General features: G+C 41.9%; 1 protein-coding gene across 1 annotated transcript in view; it reads right to left on the bottom strand.

Moving 5' to 3' along the window:
• Nucleotides 1-19,633, bottom strand: part of CDH18 (cadherin 18) — a 232,617-nt gene that overhangs the window by 187,357 nt on the left and 25,627 nt on the right. The window lies entirely within an intron of this gene.

The raw sequence follows: 19,633 nt of genomic DNA, 5'->3' as shown, positions 1-19,633 counted from the left end.
CACATCCCCCATACTCTCCAAGACTTCTCCAATGAAGATAGGGGTGTATTATTATTATTATTATTATTATTATTATTATTATTATTATATCCTAGCCACTCTGGGCAGCTTCCAACATAAAAACAGAATAAAACATCAAACATTTTAAAACTTCCCTATGCAAGGCTGCCTTCAGATGTCTTCTAAAGGTTGCATAGTTACTTATCTCCATGGCTCAAGGGGCAACATTTCCCCAATGAAAATAGGGATGTCCTAAGGAAAAGCAGGGCATTCTGGGATCAAATTAGAAACCAGGATGGCTTCTGTAAATATGGGACTGTCCCTGGAAAATGGGGACACTTGGAGAGTCTGCATTCACACTCTTGAGTGAGTTGTCAAACCTAACGTTTGAAATCAGGATTCTGTCACTATCAAAGATGCCACCAACTAGACTAAATAATGCTATCAGCTACAAATGAAGCAAATGAACCAAAACAACAAACAAGATGCACCCATATTTCATTGTGCTTACATATTCATATTTATCTGTGCAACCCATTCATTTGCCCAGATACCTTACAAGATAGAACACAGGGTTGCACTGGTATGTTATTGAAAAGCAACTTCTTCACAGTGGAACATGTACTCACTAGGTGGTTTGGGGCTGTTGCATTGCCAGTTTTCCCCCACCCCTCCTCAGTGCACCAGTGGAATGTGCAACTGTGAAATAAGCTACATTTAGAGATGGGGAGGTAATTTTTTTGGAAGGCAGGAAGAATGTGAAATGATGGGAAAGGATCAATAGTTATATTTAAACTCCAATCCAGAGAAAAAATAATGGTGTCTAAGTTCTAAAACATGAGTCGGCAAACTAAGGCCCATGGCCGGATCAGGTCCAATTGCCTTCTGGATCCGGCCCACAGACAGTCCAGGAATCGTGCACGCGTTTTTTCCCTCTCCCGCCCTCTCCCTCACTCGGTGACGGTGGCACCTCCTCCCTCCCTCCTCCTGGCTTCTCCCCACCCTGCCTAGAGGAGGAAGGGGGCTGGGCTTTGTTGGTGCCGGCAGCAGCAGCGCTTGAGCAGCCACCATTTTATGCAGCCCCTCTCCAGAGACCTTTCACGTGCAACTCATCATTCCTCCGCCACTGCCACCACCCACCCCTGCCGCTCGCAAGACACAGGTAAGCAGCCACCAGGGCTCATGATGGTCTTGCATCATTTATTTTCCTTCAAAATATAGTCTGGCCCCCCACAAGGTCTGAGGGACAATAGACCGGCCCCCTGCTGAAAATGTTTGCTGACCCCTGTTCTAAAGAAAGCAGGAGACGAAGCTATTCATGACTATTGGAAGTCTCATATGATATAATAGGATGTCTAGGCCCACCCACACAATCTTCTCTGGATTTATTTATTTATTTGTTGAGGTAGGGAGGATCATGCAATATACTATTTTTAATATACTATTACCCACCCATAGCAGTTAAACCAGGTACATTACAAAAACAAACAAATCATCAGGCTAAAATGAAGAAATTTATAAATGGTGGCAAGACGTTTAGGGAAGGGGTCAACCCCTGAAACAGTTTTGGAAAGTGGAAATGGAGCAATGTAAAGCAAGGGCATGGAAATTGGGTGAAAATTAATCAATTCACTAAAGCAAAACTGGGAAAGGGAAAGAGAACAAGTGCATAATATGCAGAGCTGTCTCTGTTACGGCTGGATTTGCTCCCAGCTGTTAAAAGGAAGAAACAGAGGCTGAGAGAACAAAAAACCTGGAAGAGAACATTTCACATGCACTGTGATGTATTGAGAGAGTCTACGGTGATGGGGGTGCTGTGGTCTAAACCACAGAGCCTAGGGCTTGCCGATCAGAAGGTCAGCAGTTCGAATCCCCGCAACAGGGTGAGCTCCCATTGCTCGGTCTCGGCTCCTGCCAACCTAGCAGTTCGAAAGCACATCAAAGTGCAAGTAGATAAAGGTAAACAGTGTTTCCGTGTGCTGCTCTGGTTCGCCAGAAGCGGCTTTGTCATGCTGACCACATGACCTGGAAGCTGTACGCCGGCTCCCTCGGCCAATAACATGAGATGAGCGCCGCAACCCCAGAGTTGGTCATGACCAGACCTAATGGACAGGGGTCCCTTTACCTTTTTACAGTGATGGCAACTCCGATAGTGCTTGGATGAGCTGTCATATCATGAAGGACAAGGCAGGACTTATTTATTAATTAACTAAAACATTTCCATGCTGCCTCTTCCCCCTTTTAGAAGTTAAAAGTAAACCAGCAATAGCATGGGATAAGAGTGGGGGGGGGGGTTAGAGATATTATGAAGGAGGGTTTGAGTCCAACAGGCAGGAAAGGCATGCCAGAGGGAATGGTGTAAGAGGAGGAAATAAAGTTGAAGGCTGTCTAGGGAGGGTATTCCAGATAGTGGGTACCACTATCCCAAAGCTATGCTCCCTGACTCTGCAGATGGAAGTTCAGCAAGCTGCAAGACATGGAGCAAGTCTGACTCTGCAGATCTTAATGTGTGGAGAAGGGCATGCGGCAGAAAGCAATCCTTGAGATACCTTTTGCAGGTGATAAATAGTACTCTGAATTCTCACAGTAACAGCACAGGTGAGTATTCCCCATCTGCCTCACCCCAACACACACACACACACACAATCTGTTTGAGTTATACCATTTTAGGCCCGCAGCTGAAATGTAAAAAGATCCTTAATTACTGCAGTGTGTGTGTGTGTGCAAGAAAGTAGAGAATGATTGGCAAAACGGCCTTAAAACACTCAAGAGCTCATTAGTTGGGGCTTAAGCAATAAAGCCCTTTATCTAACTTTAGCTGTCCTCTTAAAGCTGACTTCTCAAAAACCTGTTGCTTAAGCGTTGATGGGAAAGCCAGCTTTAACAGCTCAGCTGCTGGCAAAATGCCCGACAATTTAAGACTGTGATTCATTTGTGGTCTATTTTTCTCATTCCCTCTCAGCCAGTTAAAGTCAAGGGTAACCAAAGCAGTGATCTGAACCTTCAACCCAGAGCTCAGATGCTAAGTGAACCAAAACTTTTCTGACGTTTGAAAATGACCACTTAACTCTACTTCCCTCCCCATTATTTTTCATTTCTACCTGCCAAGACTGGAAATGTAAGCACTAAAATATTGCAAAGATCGACAACACACACTCACAGCATTCCTATTTGAATCTAGAAGGCAAAAGTGTTTCCCTGGATCCAGCAAAAAGGCCAGCGGCATGCATAACCTGGTTCCCTTGACCACAGCCAATACAGATGCCTCAGCAGGCAAGGATATGCAACTTCATTTGAACTGTGATGGGCATCTAAGGCCCACTGAATGGGCTGGATGTTTGTTTGTTTGTTTTTACAGATAAATGTCCCTCTTTATCCAGTTACTGGAGAGAATTCATTTTGCAACAAGGCTTTTGCATTTCAGAGGATAATAACTGTATTACTGGATCAGAGCACTAATTCAGCATTCTGTTTCCAACAACCAGCAGCCAAATGTCTCAGACAAGAAGGGCTTCATAGAGCAAAACTGGAACCCATACACACAACGAGCAATTGTATAAATGTTCTTTTAGCACAGCGATTGGAGCTTTTCTTTCGATGCAAACAGAATGCCTGGAGGGAGGAGATCTGGTTCAGGAATAATTGCTAATTGCATGAATGGTGTCACATCTAGTTTGACCCTAAATGATAGTTTTCCCCCTATGGTATGCCTCAAGAGCCTGGTATTCAGAACTCCATGGAAGTTCCATTAACAACTCAGAGGCTTACTCATTAATTTGCCTAATACTTAACAAAAGAAAAACCAGCCATCTGAGCTAGAGATCATTGGCATACCTTATGGCACAGAAATCCCCTTATCGTTACGTGGTTTGGCCTTGAATCTACTGCTATCCAGCTTCATTACTTCACTGCATGTTCTACTATTCTGAGAGGCTTCTATCCACACTTTCCACACACCAATAACAAACACGCAAGTCTTCTTTTATGACTCCCATGTAAGCTGCCTGTCTGCTGAGCATTTATTCTGCAGGAGCAAAGTCATGTCCACTGGTGGTGTAATATCACAAATACCAACGGCGAGCTCACTTGTCTGAATGCAAGTCCTTACGTAGCCACCCTCTCACAAGAAGGAGATATCAGAAGGGTTGGTGAAACTTGCATTGAGGGGGAAAATGAATAGCAAAAAATACAACAGATGGGAGAGAAGGAACCCAAAAAAGCTCACTGTGGACTTTGTAAGCTCAGGGAGAACATAATAAGAGCCATTAGGCCAGCATCTTGTTCTCAAAGTGGCCAACCAAATTCCTGTGGGAAACTTGCAAGCACAACATGAGTGCAGCAGTACTCTGCCCTCCTATTATTCCCAGGAAATGATATCATACTGCCTATGATAGAAGAGGTAGAACATACCAAGGATGGCTGGTAGACATTGTTATCCTTGTCCTCCATTGCCCCCCCCCAAAAAAAAGATTCCTATGTTGAATCTTCCAACATTCAGCTAAAACGGATGCCCACGAACTCTAGTAATAGGAGAGGAAGATTTTTTTTTTGTTACCACCCACTTTCTGCATGCCATGAATACTCTTATAACCTTTTATAAGAACACTCTTACTCGCCTTTTCTCTCAGCTAAAAAGTCACAAAAAATAACCTTTCCTCAAAGAGGAGTTGCTCAACCCCCTTAATAATTCCACCTGCCTTTTTTGAAACCTTTTAAAAAACTGCAATAGCCCTTATGAGTTGAGGCGACCAGAACTGTACACAGTATTCCAAATGCAGTTGCACCATAGATTTGCACGATGGCATTATGGCATTGGCAGTTTTGTTTTCAGTTCCTTTCCTAATGATCACTTGCGTGGATTTTTGCCTTTTTCACAGCTGCCACCACACATTGAATTGACCACTGAGCTATCCACTACGACTATAAGGTTGCATTCCTGGCCTGTTCACTGCCAATTCAGACCCTTTGGGTGTAGATGTGAAATTGATTTGGGGGGGGGGGGTTGAGTGTTGTTGTTTTTTGCCCTGATATGCATCACTTTCGCACTTTTTTGCAGTGAATTGCATTTGCCATTTTACTACCCATTCACTCTGCTTGTAGAGTCCTTTTAGGCTCTTCACCAGGCATAGGCAAACTCCGGCCCTCCCCTCCAGATGTTTGGGACTACAATTCCCATCACCCCTAGCTAAAAGGGCCAGTGGTCAGGGATGATGGGAATTGTAGTCCCAAACATCTGGAGGGGGGAGTTTGCCTATGCCTGCTCTTCACCATCTCTTTTTTGGTTATACAGTGGAACCTCGGTTTACGAACACCTCGGTTTACGAATTTTCGGTTTACGAACGCCGCAGACCCATCTGGAACAGATTAATTCACTTTCCATTACTTTCAATGGGAAAGTTCGCTTCAGTTTATGAACGCTTCAGTTTATGAACAGACATCCGGAACCAATTACACCCATGCTTTGGGTTAAGTATGCTTCAGGTTGAGTCCTCCGCGGACCTCTCTGGAACGGATTAATCCACTTTCCATTACTTTCAATGGGAAAGTTCGCTTCAGTTTATGAACGCTTCAGTTTATGAACAGACTTCCGGAACCAATTGTGTTCATAAACCCAGGTACCACTGTAATGACTTTGAACCTTTCAGTATCATCTGCAAACTTGGCCACCGTAAAGCTGGCTGACTTTTGGAAGAAAGAGCACAGAAAGGAGGAGTTGGGATGGAGTGGCTGGAAACCTGAACAGGAACACTTCATACTGCAACATTTTAATGCCAGTCTCACTTGCAAACAACAATGACAACAACCCCAAATGCTTTATCCTTTCTTCCCTGAGAAGTTGCTTTAGCTGCTTGCTTATTTGGGTTGTGTCCTGGCTGTTTCAGCTACAAGCCTTCTTCCAGCCTTTAGGAATGTATTGACGCTGCTGAACATTAATCTTCAAACTTCGGAGGACCGTCCTGCAGCTCACACATTCATCTATGAGAAGTCAGATTGAGGAGCATTAAGTCTTTGCAAAACCTCTGAACGGACACTATAACTGAACTGATTAAAAAGAAAGCTCATACCAAAATAAAAACTTAGTTGGTCTTTAAGGTGCTACTGTGTATCTGATGAAGTGTGCATGCACACGAAAGCTCATACCAAAATAAAAACTTAGTTGGTCTTTAAGGTGCTACTGAAGGAATTTTTTTTATTTTGATTAAAAAGAAATACGGTTGGGACAAGAGTAGGAGACAGTGGCAGCGTGTTCTAGACAAGGCACCAACTCCTATCACAGCATTATCCAGTATCCTGACCTGCACTGCTGATCCAGATTTCAAGACATGAAAACATCATAAAGCCTACTGCAAAATGTCAGAAATCATATGATGAATTATTTAAAAGAATCAAATAGTGGGAAATATAGTGTTTTATTCATTTACTGCCCGTAAATACCAGCTGCTGCAAAAATTCTGAAGTAATCTGCTTTGCCAATGATAGTTTTATCAGCTAAAACAGCGATGTGGCATCTATGGCTTTCCAGATGTTGCACCCCTAACTGTAGGCCACGCTAGCTGAGCTTGATGTCCAATAACATCTGGAGGCCAAATGATTTCTTACCCCTGAACTTAAGACATTTAACCCCCCAGATTTCCTGGGCCAAAGGAATGGATTTCTATGGAAAAGTCTTTCCTTTTTTAAAAAAAAATAAAAATAAATAAATCAGATTGTTTAGTTTGCTCTGATACCTTTTCATTAGATGTTCTTCCATTGACAGTCTTCACTGACTGCATCATGTTGTTTGTAGTCCTGCTCTCTTAGCCTAACAGCTTGCTATAGTTTAAGAGGAAATTTCTAAATTTGTAGCCACTGTGAAAACTTGCACAAATGCTTTCCGCAAGCAACATTCATATGGAACCAAATCCCACCCCACCCCACACTTTGCAGTTTAGCATTATAGCACAAACTGGCTGTGAGAGAAAGCTGCCACCTGCACACTGGAACAAGAGAACATCTTGACACACACACACACCCTAGAAAGTTATTGCTAGATGTCAGGTGCTTCTTTGGGAGGAAAAAAAAGATTTCTCTAAAAGGAGGACAAGGCAACAGCATCTGGTCAAGGGCTCCGTGTTCTCCTTGAGGCTACATAAGCAGCAGCAAAAAGATTTCATTTTCCGTTGAACAAATTTGACAGAGCCCTCTGCTCACCTTCATCTATCTGCCAGCCATGCCTCACTTGCACAAAGATGCAGAAACACAGGAGAAAACAAAATGGGGACAATGATCAAACATAACCACTGCTACCTTGCTGTTATGTCTTCTCAACTGAGCAGACCCCTTCCCTTCCGATTAACTTTTCAATCAGTACGAAGTGAGGAAGTCATTTAGACTGCCTCACCTGATGCTTGAATTTTGAATGAAAAAGGAGAGAAAATCCAAGGGCTGGGAGATGTGCCTCCCTTTGGGGAAGGGGACATCCAAACCCCTAGAGATCTTTCCCAACTCTGGCTTGAACAAACTCTTGTGACATCCCTTCTAAAAGTGCATTCCTTCCTCCATACCACCTTCAGAAGGAGCCAATACCATTTGCTTGAGCTCATGTGTATTCAACTCACTCTTTTGAAATATTATTTCCTTTTAGCACATTTCTATCTGTGGTTTAAAAAAGAACTTATTATAATTAGCTCATGAAACCTAAGACTTTGGCCTTCTCCTCTTTACTTTGGTCTTTGCGGAAGCCTAACATTCTCTGATTCCTGGCAATATTTATTTCCTTAAACTGCTGTACTCCTCTCAAGCACATCAAGTAGCAGCATGTCACCTATATGGAAGATCTAAGAAGAAAATAAAAGACCTTGCAGCTCTGATTCAAGTGTTAGCACTCCTTCCCAACATACAGTACTCAATTTGACACATCAGTGGAACAATAATAGGGGAAATGGGTGTGGGGAGGAAACAACACCTTGAAGAGTACACAAAACCTACAATCTCTCAATCTTGGGTCACCTTGATTTTCACTGACAGGATATGAAAAATTCCAAGTGCACTCACTGCATGTTTTTATTGCTGTTCTCTGGTTTTTACATCTTGATTGTGTAGGAAGCAGAAGCAAACAGTAAGTCCATTATTTACGGAAGCAAGGAGATTAAAAGCTTGATTTTTCATAAGATGCTTTACAATTTCCTTTTACAAAAGCACCTTATACATTGTCTACTCAAAAGTAAACCCCATGGAGTCCTATGGGGCTCACTTCCATGGAAGTACAGTGGAACCTCGGTTTATGAACACCTCAGTTTACGAATTTTTGGTTTACGAACGCCGCGGACCCATCTGGAACGGATTAATTCACTTTCCATTACTTGCAATGGGAAAGTTCACTTCAGTTTATTAACGCTTCAGTTATGAACAGACTTCCGGAACCAATTACACCCATGCTTTGGGTTAAGTACACTTCAGGTTGAGTACTCTGCAGACCCGTCTGGAACAGATTAATCCACTTTCCATTACTTTCAATGGGAAAGTTCACTTCAGTTTATGAACGCTTCAGTTTATGAACAGACTTCCGGAACCAATTGCGTTCATAAACCGAGGTACCACTGTAAGTATAGGGTTGCAGCCTGAATGTGCATTTTCCTATAGTACCGGTAATATAAAAGTGTTTGCGGATTACATCCCGGATAGAATAACTGCACATGATGAAAGGAGTCAATTACATAACAAAATAACCGATTCTTTATCTTTCTTCTGCTACTTGCACATAGCATGTTAATTTGGAAATAATTGTTACATCCTAAAACTTCAAAATACCTATTCTTAAACACTAGGTAATTTAGCATTTGTCCAGTATTGTGTGTATATACTTCCATCTGTTTCCGTGCACTGCTCTGGTTCGCCAGAAGCGGCTTTGTCATGCTGGCCACATGACCTGGAAGCTGTACGCCGGCTCCCTCGGCAAATAAAACAAAATGAGTGCCGCAACCCCAGAGTCGGCCACGACTGGACCTAATGGTCAGGGGTCCCTTTACCTTTACCTATACTTCCATCTGTAAACTCTTTTTGGTACCAAACTTTGTTTCTGTTAACAAATATTTTAGGATCTTAGACTGTTTCACTATATTACAAACCTATTTTAAAATTCACTTAATACGGTATATTTTCATGGTAGTTTTTACAACCTATGGCAAGCCTATAAAGCAGTTATCACCACTTCCCCAACCTGTGAAAATCACTAATGCATTTTGTTTCCTTTGAGTTGTGACATCCTTGTAATATGTGTTTATTCACAAATATATATAGAGACTACTGGGAGCGAGCAGACTCCCAAAGCATTGTCTTATGTAGACAATGAAGAAAACATATTCTTTATTTGTTAGCTAATGTCCTATGGTGTTACACATTTTTGCATGGATTTTATTACCTAGGCAGACACATGATGTGATCAATGAGAGCAGCAAAGTAACCAGACTGTACAATGGTGATGGGATAAAATCAGGCCAAATCTTTGACAGCAGGAGGCAGGGGAAAGGTTGGCATAGCATTGGGTCCCAGGATTAGTTCATCATTCCACAAGCCCCATGTTGATGGAATGGATCTGCGGGGTTTGGATCACTCCAAACCTGTATGATGGAAGGTGGCCCATGTTGAACCTTGCCCATGGTGCAAGCCAAGCAAGCAAGGTCTCATTAGGGGACCAGGGTGCAGATTCCAACCAGCCAGATACTGAACCCAACCTTTTTCCCATGAGCCCATCACACAGAGAGGATACTGGACAAAACCTTGCCCAGTATTTTGCTGCAATCTATGGGCCACAGCGCCACCGGGCAAAGGCACCCCGTGGGGACAGAATAGGGCTCGTATAAATGTATAATTGCTGTAATCCATTTTGATTCTTCCCCGTCCCATAGAATTGCAGTCTACAATGTTTTTTTTTTAATAGATAGACAGACAGACAGACAGACAGACAGACAGATGGCCTAACTAGCTTCACAGCCACAAAGGCACATTTTAGTTTAGAATATTTTTTGTGGGTATGTTCACTACTTTGGTCACAAGCAACTGAAGAGCTTCTATATACCCTGCTTGACATAGTACGTGTCTGGATCTGATACCGAAAGTTTAATTCTTTCTAGTAAATCTGATAGAAAAGAACGCAGAAGACTGAAACATAAGACAACAACTGTGACATCATGAATGGATGACAGAAAAAAGGAAACAACAATTGTGTATGTTGATGAGAGACAGATATATTTAAACCACTTAGGTGGGAAAGCAGCACCATAGTGACATAGGTCTCAACTCAGATTTTGACCACCTTGGATGTCAGAATAAACAAAATAGCATCCTATGAAGACTGCATCAAAAGAATGAGATGACAACCTATTTTAATTGGACCCGTGTTAGAAACACAGATATATAAGCTAGGTGACAAACAGATCCTTAAACCAGGGTTACAATTGCCAAAACAGGATGCCCAGTTGCTATTTTTGGACCAGATGGCTCGAAAGTTGTATATTGTTCAATACAACTTTTTGGTTTCTTAAATTCATTCTGATTGTGCAGATAAACTATAATGAATAGAATTCTACATGATTTGTTGCTAGCGTGTGAAAACAGTCAAGATCCAAGGATCCCCAGGCATGCACCTCCAGATGACGGAGACATCAGGCACCATCCTGGCACCCAGGCATCTTCAATTGGTTGCAAGGGGCCGATAGCCAAGTGCAAAATGTGCCTGATACCTGGCAAAACTTTAGTGCTGAATTGGACATACAGGTTTATCTTCTAGACGAAGAATTTTCCATCGATTTGTGCAGGCTAGATGTGTAATCCTGGGTCCTGCAAATTTACAAGAAGGTGCAAGAAAGAAACAAAAGACTATTGATAAGCAGGATCTCCACTGAGATAAAGAGGAAGACAGTGCAGAGGCAGGCCGTTTTGAACAGGGGCACTGGACCCGCTTACAAATCGCACAGGAGATCATAGGATTTGACAAGACCTAAACATCATTTGAAGACCCATTTTCATACTCAAAGGAGCAAAATGGTAAAGGGCTGATATCTTCAGTACTTCCTTTTGTATCTCTCCCCTGCTGCTGTGACCTAGATGAGCATTAGTAAGAGGGGAAGAAAATGTTATACATATAAAGAAAAAAAAGTTCAAGCAGGAAAAAAAATATATAATGAAGCAGAAGCCAGTTAGGATGAACTTTAAAGTTCTCACCAATGACATTTTGAAACATGTCACATTTTCAGCTTTTGAATAATGTAGTGAAAGATCAGATCTCAACCAGGAACTGAAGTTCAGGATCAAACATCAGCTGCAGAATTAGCATGCAAATGGAAAGGTATTGCAACTAAATTAAATATACCTGCACACTGCTATAAAGGTGGAAAGGGTTTGGTCGCCTACAATATTAAAATATTAGAAATAATAAGAGCCTTGTGTGTAATGCACACACACACACACAGAGACACACATTCACACAACCAGTTGACTCATGCATGTATTTATTTGCTTTCAGAGACCACACCGTTATAAAAGCAGGTGTCATATGTTATCTGCAGCAACTAGGGCAAAATCTAAATCTGTACTCAAATTTCTACAAGTCAAACCTTACTCAGCAATTTCATACGACCCACACCTGGATGTATTCCTGCATTCTCCTTGTTGCTCTTGTTTACTGGAGTAGGTCATACAAACAGAGAGAGTTGCATGCAGCTGTGAATGGGTGGGTATTATGTCTGCAAAGTGTCATTCCTTAACACCATAAAAAATTACCTTTATACAAATAAGGGGAGAAAAATGAGTACAACTGTGGCAGCTTAAATAACCCCCCCCCACACACACACACAAAAGCTTCCCAGATTTTTTGCCTTCTGGGTTTAATAACAGGTCCCAATAATTATATTTAGTATAACATTGGACAAAGGATATCTTTGGGGAAGAAAAAAAATACAGGAAAAAAATATAATTCAGGAAGATGATTCTAATATTACTTTTTATTAGCTTCATTTCATGATATTGCTCCTTGAAAAGATATGAAAGATTGAAGAGTTCTGCGGTTATTGTTTTCTCTGTGACTTTGCCACCGGGGTTGGAAAGTTTTGTTACCAAGCAAATGAAATCCATTATACCTGACAGCTGCATAGCCAAAGCTTCATGAATCTGAAGCCAAACTCGAGATTCCACAACCATGAAGTAGCAGTCCTTAAACCTGCTGTGAAGATCCCTGTGATCAAGTGTTGACTAGAGCCCCCAAGATTCCAGATACATTCACTCATAATACTCAAAACAAAAAAATTAAAAAATCCATTCCAGTAGCACCTTAGAGACCAACTAAGTTTGTCATAGGTCTGAGCTTTTGTGTGCATGCACACTTCTTCTTCATAATACTCTTTTTTTTTCATGTGCAGAGTCCTTTAAAAGAATGACTTCACAGATTTATCTCTCTTAAACTGTTAGTGAAGTTTTGATGGGGAAAGTGAGCTCTTCAACCAGGTCAGCAAACTAGAGTGGTACCTCGACTTACGAATGCCTCGATTTCCGAAGGTTTCGACTTCCGAAGTCCGCTAACCCGGTAGTATTTTTGCCGCGTGCGCGTTCTGCGCATGCACAAAATGGATGCTTCGACTTCCAAAGGTTTCGACTTCCAAAGAGCGCCACAGAACGGATTGCCTTCATAAGTTGAAGTACCACTGTATGTCTTTTTTCCACTTTTTGACTTTTCTTCATTCTATCACATTTGTCTTTTTCTTTCAGCTTCTTTTGCAGTTTCTCTCTGCCTCCTCAGTTTCCTCCTTGATCACGCTCAACTTCCCATTTTATGTGCGTAGAGAGGAGACTGTCTTCACACTGATGTCAACATCCCCACATAACTTTCAATCCAGATGTGTTCTCCTCCATATAGGCATAATGCAAGCACACTAGGAAGTCTTCAGACACTTGATGAAAGCCACAAGAAAATCCTTCCTTGCCTCAGGTGGTTTCAGATAAGCAAGTGATCACTGACTTAGTAACACCACTCTAAAAACAAATGAACCACTACATGGTGACTTTATAGTATTACAATGCATGTTTTCCATCCAAAACGTTTATGTGGCTAACAGAAGCAATGGGATAATGATTGTGCAAAGGAGAAAAACAACAACCCACTAGCTTTCCACTTGATTATGAACATTTAGACTCAATAAAGTTATTATTAATTATGTGTATTCAGGTACACAGAAATACAGCCAAATATATATCCTACTTATACATTTATAATTTATCAGTGTCACCTCAAAATAAAGTATTATTATTTATTGAATTTTTATACTTCCCTATACCCGGACGTCTCAGGGCACAGAATAAAATCCAAGTATAAAACCATAGTGTGGCACAAGTAAGAAAGGAACTATGTCATTCAACATTTCTGCGAAGGTGATCCATCTCATAAACATGCAATAAATAGTTTGAATCTGAAAAGAAGGTATCAAAGAAAAGTATGGTATTGTATCTATAGATTAACTTGTTCATGTCAGGTCATTATATATTTCAGTCCAGGTGTCAATTTTAAATATATGTCTCCTTTACATCAGCCTTTGTACAAGTCTTTATGTATTGGTTTTCCTCATCTCTTAGAGCTTCCTCAAACCATTTTCTTTTACTTCAAACAACATTTGATATATTTGGGCACATGGAGTCAAGTAACAGTTGTGTACATCACCAAATAAGAGCTGTTTGACAGTGGAATGGATTACCTTGAAGGGTGGTGGACTGGTTTTTTTTTTTTAAAAAAAAGGTTGACTGGCCATCTTCTCATGAATTCTTCAGCTGCCATTCCTGCACTGCAGAGGGTTGGACTAGATCAGGCATCCCCAAACTAGGCCCTCCAGCTGTTTTGGGACCACAATTCCCATCATCCCTGACCACTGGTCCCGTTAGCATAACTGCCAAGTTATCCCTTTTTTACAGGGATTTTCCCTTATGCTGAATAGGCTTCCTCACGAGAAAAGGGAAAACTTGGCAGCTATGCCCGTTAGCTAGGGATGATGGGAGTTGTAGTCCCAAAACAGCTGGCGGGCTGAGTTTGGGGATGCTTGGACTAGATGATCCTCAATGTCCCTCCACTTCTACAATTCTATAATTCATAGAAATGGCAGCAAAGGGTTGCAAGGAATATTTCTTTTTGCTATCCCTGCTTTGGCTACTTAATATCAGTAAAAAGAGTTGTAACTATATATGTAGATCACATGCAGGGACTATGCAGAATCAGTTCATGCAAATGGCAGTTTTACACGATCCTCTGTAAGGCTACAAGGCTAATGGCAGCTCCAAGGATTCCCACTGACCAAAAAAGTCCTAGGGCCCATCTGGAATAAACATCCTAAAAAGACAAGGTTGTTTCCTTAAGGTCACTTCTCCATCTTATGCTACTTAGTGAGGAAAAACATTGCTCAAACAAAGCTTTCTTAACAGCTATTCATCACATTCGCCAAATGACACTCTCCAGAAATGAACTATTTTACAACATTTACATAGTTTCCTTTTCCTTTTCTTCATACCTCATGGTTATATGACATGCCTTAGCTCTGGAAGCCTAATTCATCATTTTCTTTTTGCGCACACACGCTACTTTTGCTCTGTTGGATTTCAAGCTAAGTATAGAAACAAGAGCAGTACACCAGGGAATTCAATCCCCAAGCAAGGACCTAAGATCTTCCTTCCAAAATATCCAGCAATGGCATATAATGTCAAAAATGATCACAGTGTTCTACTTTTGTGTATGAGCAAGCTGGAAAGAACGAGACCCTAGTCATAAGGCACCCATCTAGTCATAAGGCACCCATCCAAATTTCTCCGTACGTATGGCATTTGCTTCAAGGAATACAGCCCGATCTCCGGCATTTTACATTCCTTTCAGTACCCATGAATAACTGTATTATTCCTTATCTATTTTGCAGTACTTTTGTGTGGATCTCATTTAGGCCCCTTTTCAGTCACAAATGGGGGAAAAATAGTTCAATGTTATTTTCCATAATAGGGTTCTTACTGACTGCAAAGTGAACCACTTAATGTAAGAAGGTAAGAAGATTGCCCATTTGATCCAAGATCCTGTTTTCACAGCAGCTAACCAGGTGCCCGTGGGAAACCCATAAGCAGCACTCTCCCCTCCTGTGGTTTTTAGCAACGGGTCTTCAGAAGCAGAGGCAGAGCATAGCCATCATGGTTAGTAGACACTGATAACCTTATCTTCTATTAATGTGTTCAATCCTATAGGCCTGTGGCCATCACTGCAGCACAATCCCATACATGCCTTCTCAGAGGTAAGTCTCTGGATTTAATGGATGGCTTAATGAATATTGTCGGAGGGTCGTCGTGTCTACTCTAGAGTAACTCCGTTTGAGTCCAGTTTGTCTTCAAAGATGTTTATTGTGCTAATTATTTACAGTGTAGAGACAGCTTAAAAACATTACCTCTCATCCCGAAACAGAATCCGGCAATGGTGTACGTCTATTCCTATGCCAGCAAAGTAATCTGGGCACTCCAAAACGCTGCCCCCTTGACCTGCGTTGCGGTGCTCTCCTCATTTCTGGCGCCCGAAGGAGCAATGCCCTTTCAGTTTCCTCCCTAAGCAGTCGGTTCCCTGGCTCTGCAGTATTCCCAAGTGTCTGCCTGCATCCCTCCACTTCCGAGCTTTCCCATTGTTCTTCACTCTGATTTCTCTCCCTCTCTGAGTCTCCTCCTCCCCCTTTGGCTGCTTCAGAACCACTGGTGCTCTCTGTACTTGATGAGGTGGACGTTAGGATGATGGGGGCTGGCTCCCTGTAGGGAGTCCCCCTTACAAATATGTTGACCCAGTATGCAGCAGCAGTGAAAAGGTTAAACATATAGGTTAAACATATATGCACACCTTTCTAATTAATTTGACCACATCTTGCTAAAATGGCTACAGCGGTGGACTATAAATAAACAGGACTGAAGGCAGTACTATTTTTTTTTCCTAGAAAAAGAGGTGCTGGACTCACCATGAATGCCACCTTTGCACTCTTATAATGTTAGTGATGCCCATCTGAGAGGTGCTGGAACTGAGTTCCGGAGAGTTCCAACTGAAAAAAAGCCCTGACTGAAGGAAAGGTTTGGTGAAAAACCACCTGGGGTTGCAGTCACCTTTCCACTCAGTTATAGCCCATTTTTATGACCACATTCCAACATCCATTGCCATGATTTATTTGGCAAAGTGCTTAAACTAGGTACCGCTCCGGCGGGAAGGTAAACAGCGTTTCTGTGTGCTGCTCTGGTTTGCCAGAAGCGGCTTAGTCATGCTGGCCACATGACCTGGAAGCTGTATGCCGCCTCCCACAGCCAGTAAAGCGAGATGAGGGCCGCAACCCCAGAGTCATCCGCGACTGGACCTAACAGCCAGGGGCCGCTTTAAACCAGGAATTAATAACTAGATCAATAGTTTTGTTTCATTTTATAACATTTTTAAAAATGCAAATAATTAATATGTTGCACACACAAATTAAAAGACTATGCCCTAAATATAGTCACTTGTTATATATTGGTCAACATGTTGGAATCCTCAGCCATCACCTTCCCTCTCTCCTGCTCCAATTCAAAAACAAAAAAGGAGGGGAGAATGAGAATTGGAATGCACAGAACCCCCCCAGTCTCCAAGGACACTAAAACTGGCCACCCATGACTGACAAATAGACACCTTGCTTGTATTTTTCGTTAGGTGAGAATTGCAGATACTGGCACATTAGTTTTTCACCTCAGCATCTCTTTTTAATGTGTTCCTAAATTCCCCAGTTTCTACAGGTAATGACAGAGGTTGCATAGCCCTAAGCAATAGGTGTTTTCTTTTCTTTCAGTTGCTTCTAAAAGGGAGGGAGGGAAACAAGATGCACAAAAGGCAAAACCAAAAAACTAAAAACCATGCATAACAGCCTACTACTCCCAGCCTGTATTGAGCTTGCAAGTGCTTTTAATGCAGCATATTTGCCCATTCATCCTATTCAACCCAGACACTGCCACAAGTGTGACTAACTTAAACTTGTGAAATTTGCACACACAGGGTCTGTCGACACAGGTGTACCAAAGTAATTCCCAGTTGAAATCCCCAACATTTGCTCATGGAACGTCCAGCACATTGTCTGCCACCACTACCCCCTATACCTGTATATGCAACATGGCTGAATAATCAATAATTTTCTATTAAAAACAATAGCAACAGCAACAACAGCAACAACAATCTCTATTTAAGAAAGGCAAATAGGATATATGCAAAGTATTTTAAATACTTCAAATGCACCTTTATAGAGAACATCATCAAAACCATTATCATTTAGGTTAAGACAAAATTTCCATTTTTTAAAAAATATGGATGGAGGTATACACTTATTTATTTTCATAACTTGTACCCCACTTAACAAGCAGAAACTCAAAGTGGTTTACATAATAAAAGGAACAAGGCGTAGCATAATATATGGAAACTGCTACTTAACTGGAGTACAGAATACCTGTGATTGAAATAATGAATATGAGAATGAATTGGAAAGACTGCAACCCAATTATTTGCAGTACTTGGACAATGAGAGGGGAAATGTGCTGAGATGTCCTGACAATGATTTGCAGGATTTCCCCAAGTTAACACTGAGAGAGACAGAATCTGGAAGGGGGAGAAAGATGTATCAAGAAGCATACATATGCCACACAAATGGAGGGCTTTATTAACACAGCCATATCAAAATGCCATGTGGTTTCCTGGTGCAGGCATCTGGCTGCAGTGACATGTCTTGCTTTATCTTGTCACACTCATCTTGTACAGTGCAATCTTTTACTGGTGACGCTGCACAGCAGTGACACATCTACCAGACTAAATATATAGGGTCAGATTCACTGAGGCAGGCACAGAGAGGTTTAAATTACTACCCATCATGTCCGCCTGTCCCTTTGCATAGTCCCTTGTTATCTCACACCAACCCTGCGGGGAAGACAGATGGTACTGCTGGTGACATATGTACCCGGAGCATCTTCCATGGCTGGTCAGCTTAAAAATGCACTACAAACTCCATAAGATCTCCAACAGTAGCAGAAAATGCATCATTCTGTACCTTGACCAAGTCATCCCTGCATCCCTGTGCCAAGACAATAAACTACCAGTATAACAAAAGGACCAGCAGGTCCAGTGCAAGCACCAGTACTACGTCCTTTCACCCATCTTGGCCAAAATATAGCAAAAGGTAATGACTTCATTTCACCAAGGTCTCTGCCTGCTATTGGAGGTTTCTTCAATTACCTTCTTCTTCTTTGGCGATCATGCATAGCTGAGTAATATAATAATAATAATTTAATAATAACAATTTATTATTTATACCCCGCCCATCTGGCTGGGTTTCCCCAGCCACTCTGGGTGGCTCCCAATCAAATATTAAAAACACAATACAGCATTAAACATAAAGAGTAAGATTGTCTTCCATGAACGCAGTTTTAACAGTGAGTCCGTAAGCAACTGTGGAGGCCAATTCTGAATCCACATGTCCTTCCACAGTGGGGACATAGGTTTCCGGGCAGGAGTTGATCACGGTGAGGGTTTGCCAAATGTGCCTTCCTCTTAGCTCATTTCTCACTTTCATCCTGAGTTTGAGCGTCTTCAAAGCCCATGACACCTTTGGTAAAGGCCGTTTTCCAATTGGAGTGCTCGCAGGCCAGTGTTTCCCAGTTGTCAGTTTATACTACTTCTTTTTTTAAAAAAAGATTTGCCTTGATAATTCAATTACAGTATAGCCTTTCCCTATCAGAGAAAGGAACCTTGATGAAGATACAGAACTTTGTGGAGGTCTGTTGCATTGCAACAGAAGCCTGGGAGTGGTGTCCTTATGGCATTTTTCCTGTGTCAAGACAATAAACTACCAGTATAACAAAAGGACCAGCAGGTCCAGGGCAAACAATTTAGTTCCTGCCTATACTGGCACCACATTACCTGGAGGCTGGGCAATGCTAATACACAAAGGAACCACATCACCGGTGCCATCTGCATGATTCCTTTATGCAAAATGTTATTGAAGCAGCCTGGGAGGAAGTACAATGGAGGTGAAAGGCAATCAGAAAAAAATAGGAGATGTGCTTCAGGGTGCTTCTAATTATAGACAATATCACACAAAACTAGGAGTTTGGGTTTTGCAGACTTTTGATTTTGCAGCAGACATGGAAAGTCTCCAGAGAAATGTGTCATACCACTTTTTAAGTGACACTCATACTAAGAAGGGGCAAGGTGGAATGATCATTTAGTATAAATGCTTAGGCTGCGTACACAGCATAGACTCAAAGCACATTTAAAAAACATGGCTTCCCCATGTGTACTTCCCCGCTTAAAGGTAAAGGGACCCCTGACCATTAGGTCCAGTCGTGACCGACTCTGGGGTTGCGGCGCTCATCTTGCGTTATTGGCCGAGGGAGCCGGCGTACAGCTTCCAGGTCATGTGGCCAGCATGACCAAATTGCTTCTGGCGAACCATAGCAGCACACGTTTACCTTCCCACTGTAGCAGTACCTATTTATCTACTTGCACTTTGACATGCTTTCAAACTGCTAGGTTGGCAGGAGCTGGGACTGAGCAACGGCCAACTTCCCTGCTTACAGAGCTACAATTCCCATCGCCATTAAC

The sequence above is a fragment of the Zootoca vivipara genome, chromosome 8 (genome assembly GCF_963506605.1).
Source record: "Zootoca vivipara chromosome 8, rZooViv1.1, whole genome shotgun sequence".
Taxonomy (NCBI): Eukaryota; Metazoa; Chordata; class Lepidosauria; order Squamata; family Lacertidae; genus Zootoca; species Zootoca vivipara.
The sequence above is the reverse complement of the archived record's forward strand: the minus strand, read 5'-3'. Positions and strand labels throughout refer to the sequence as shown.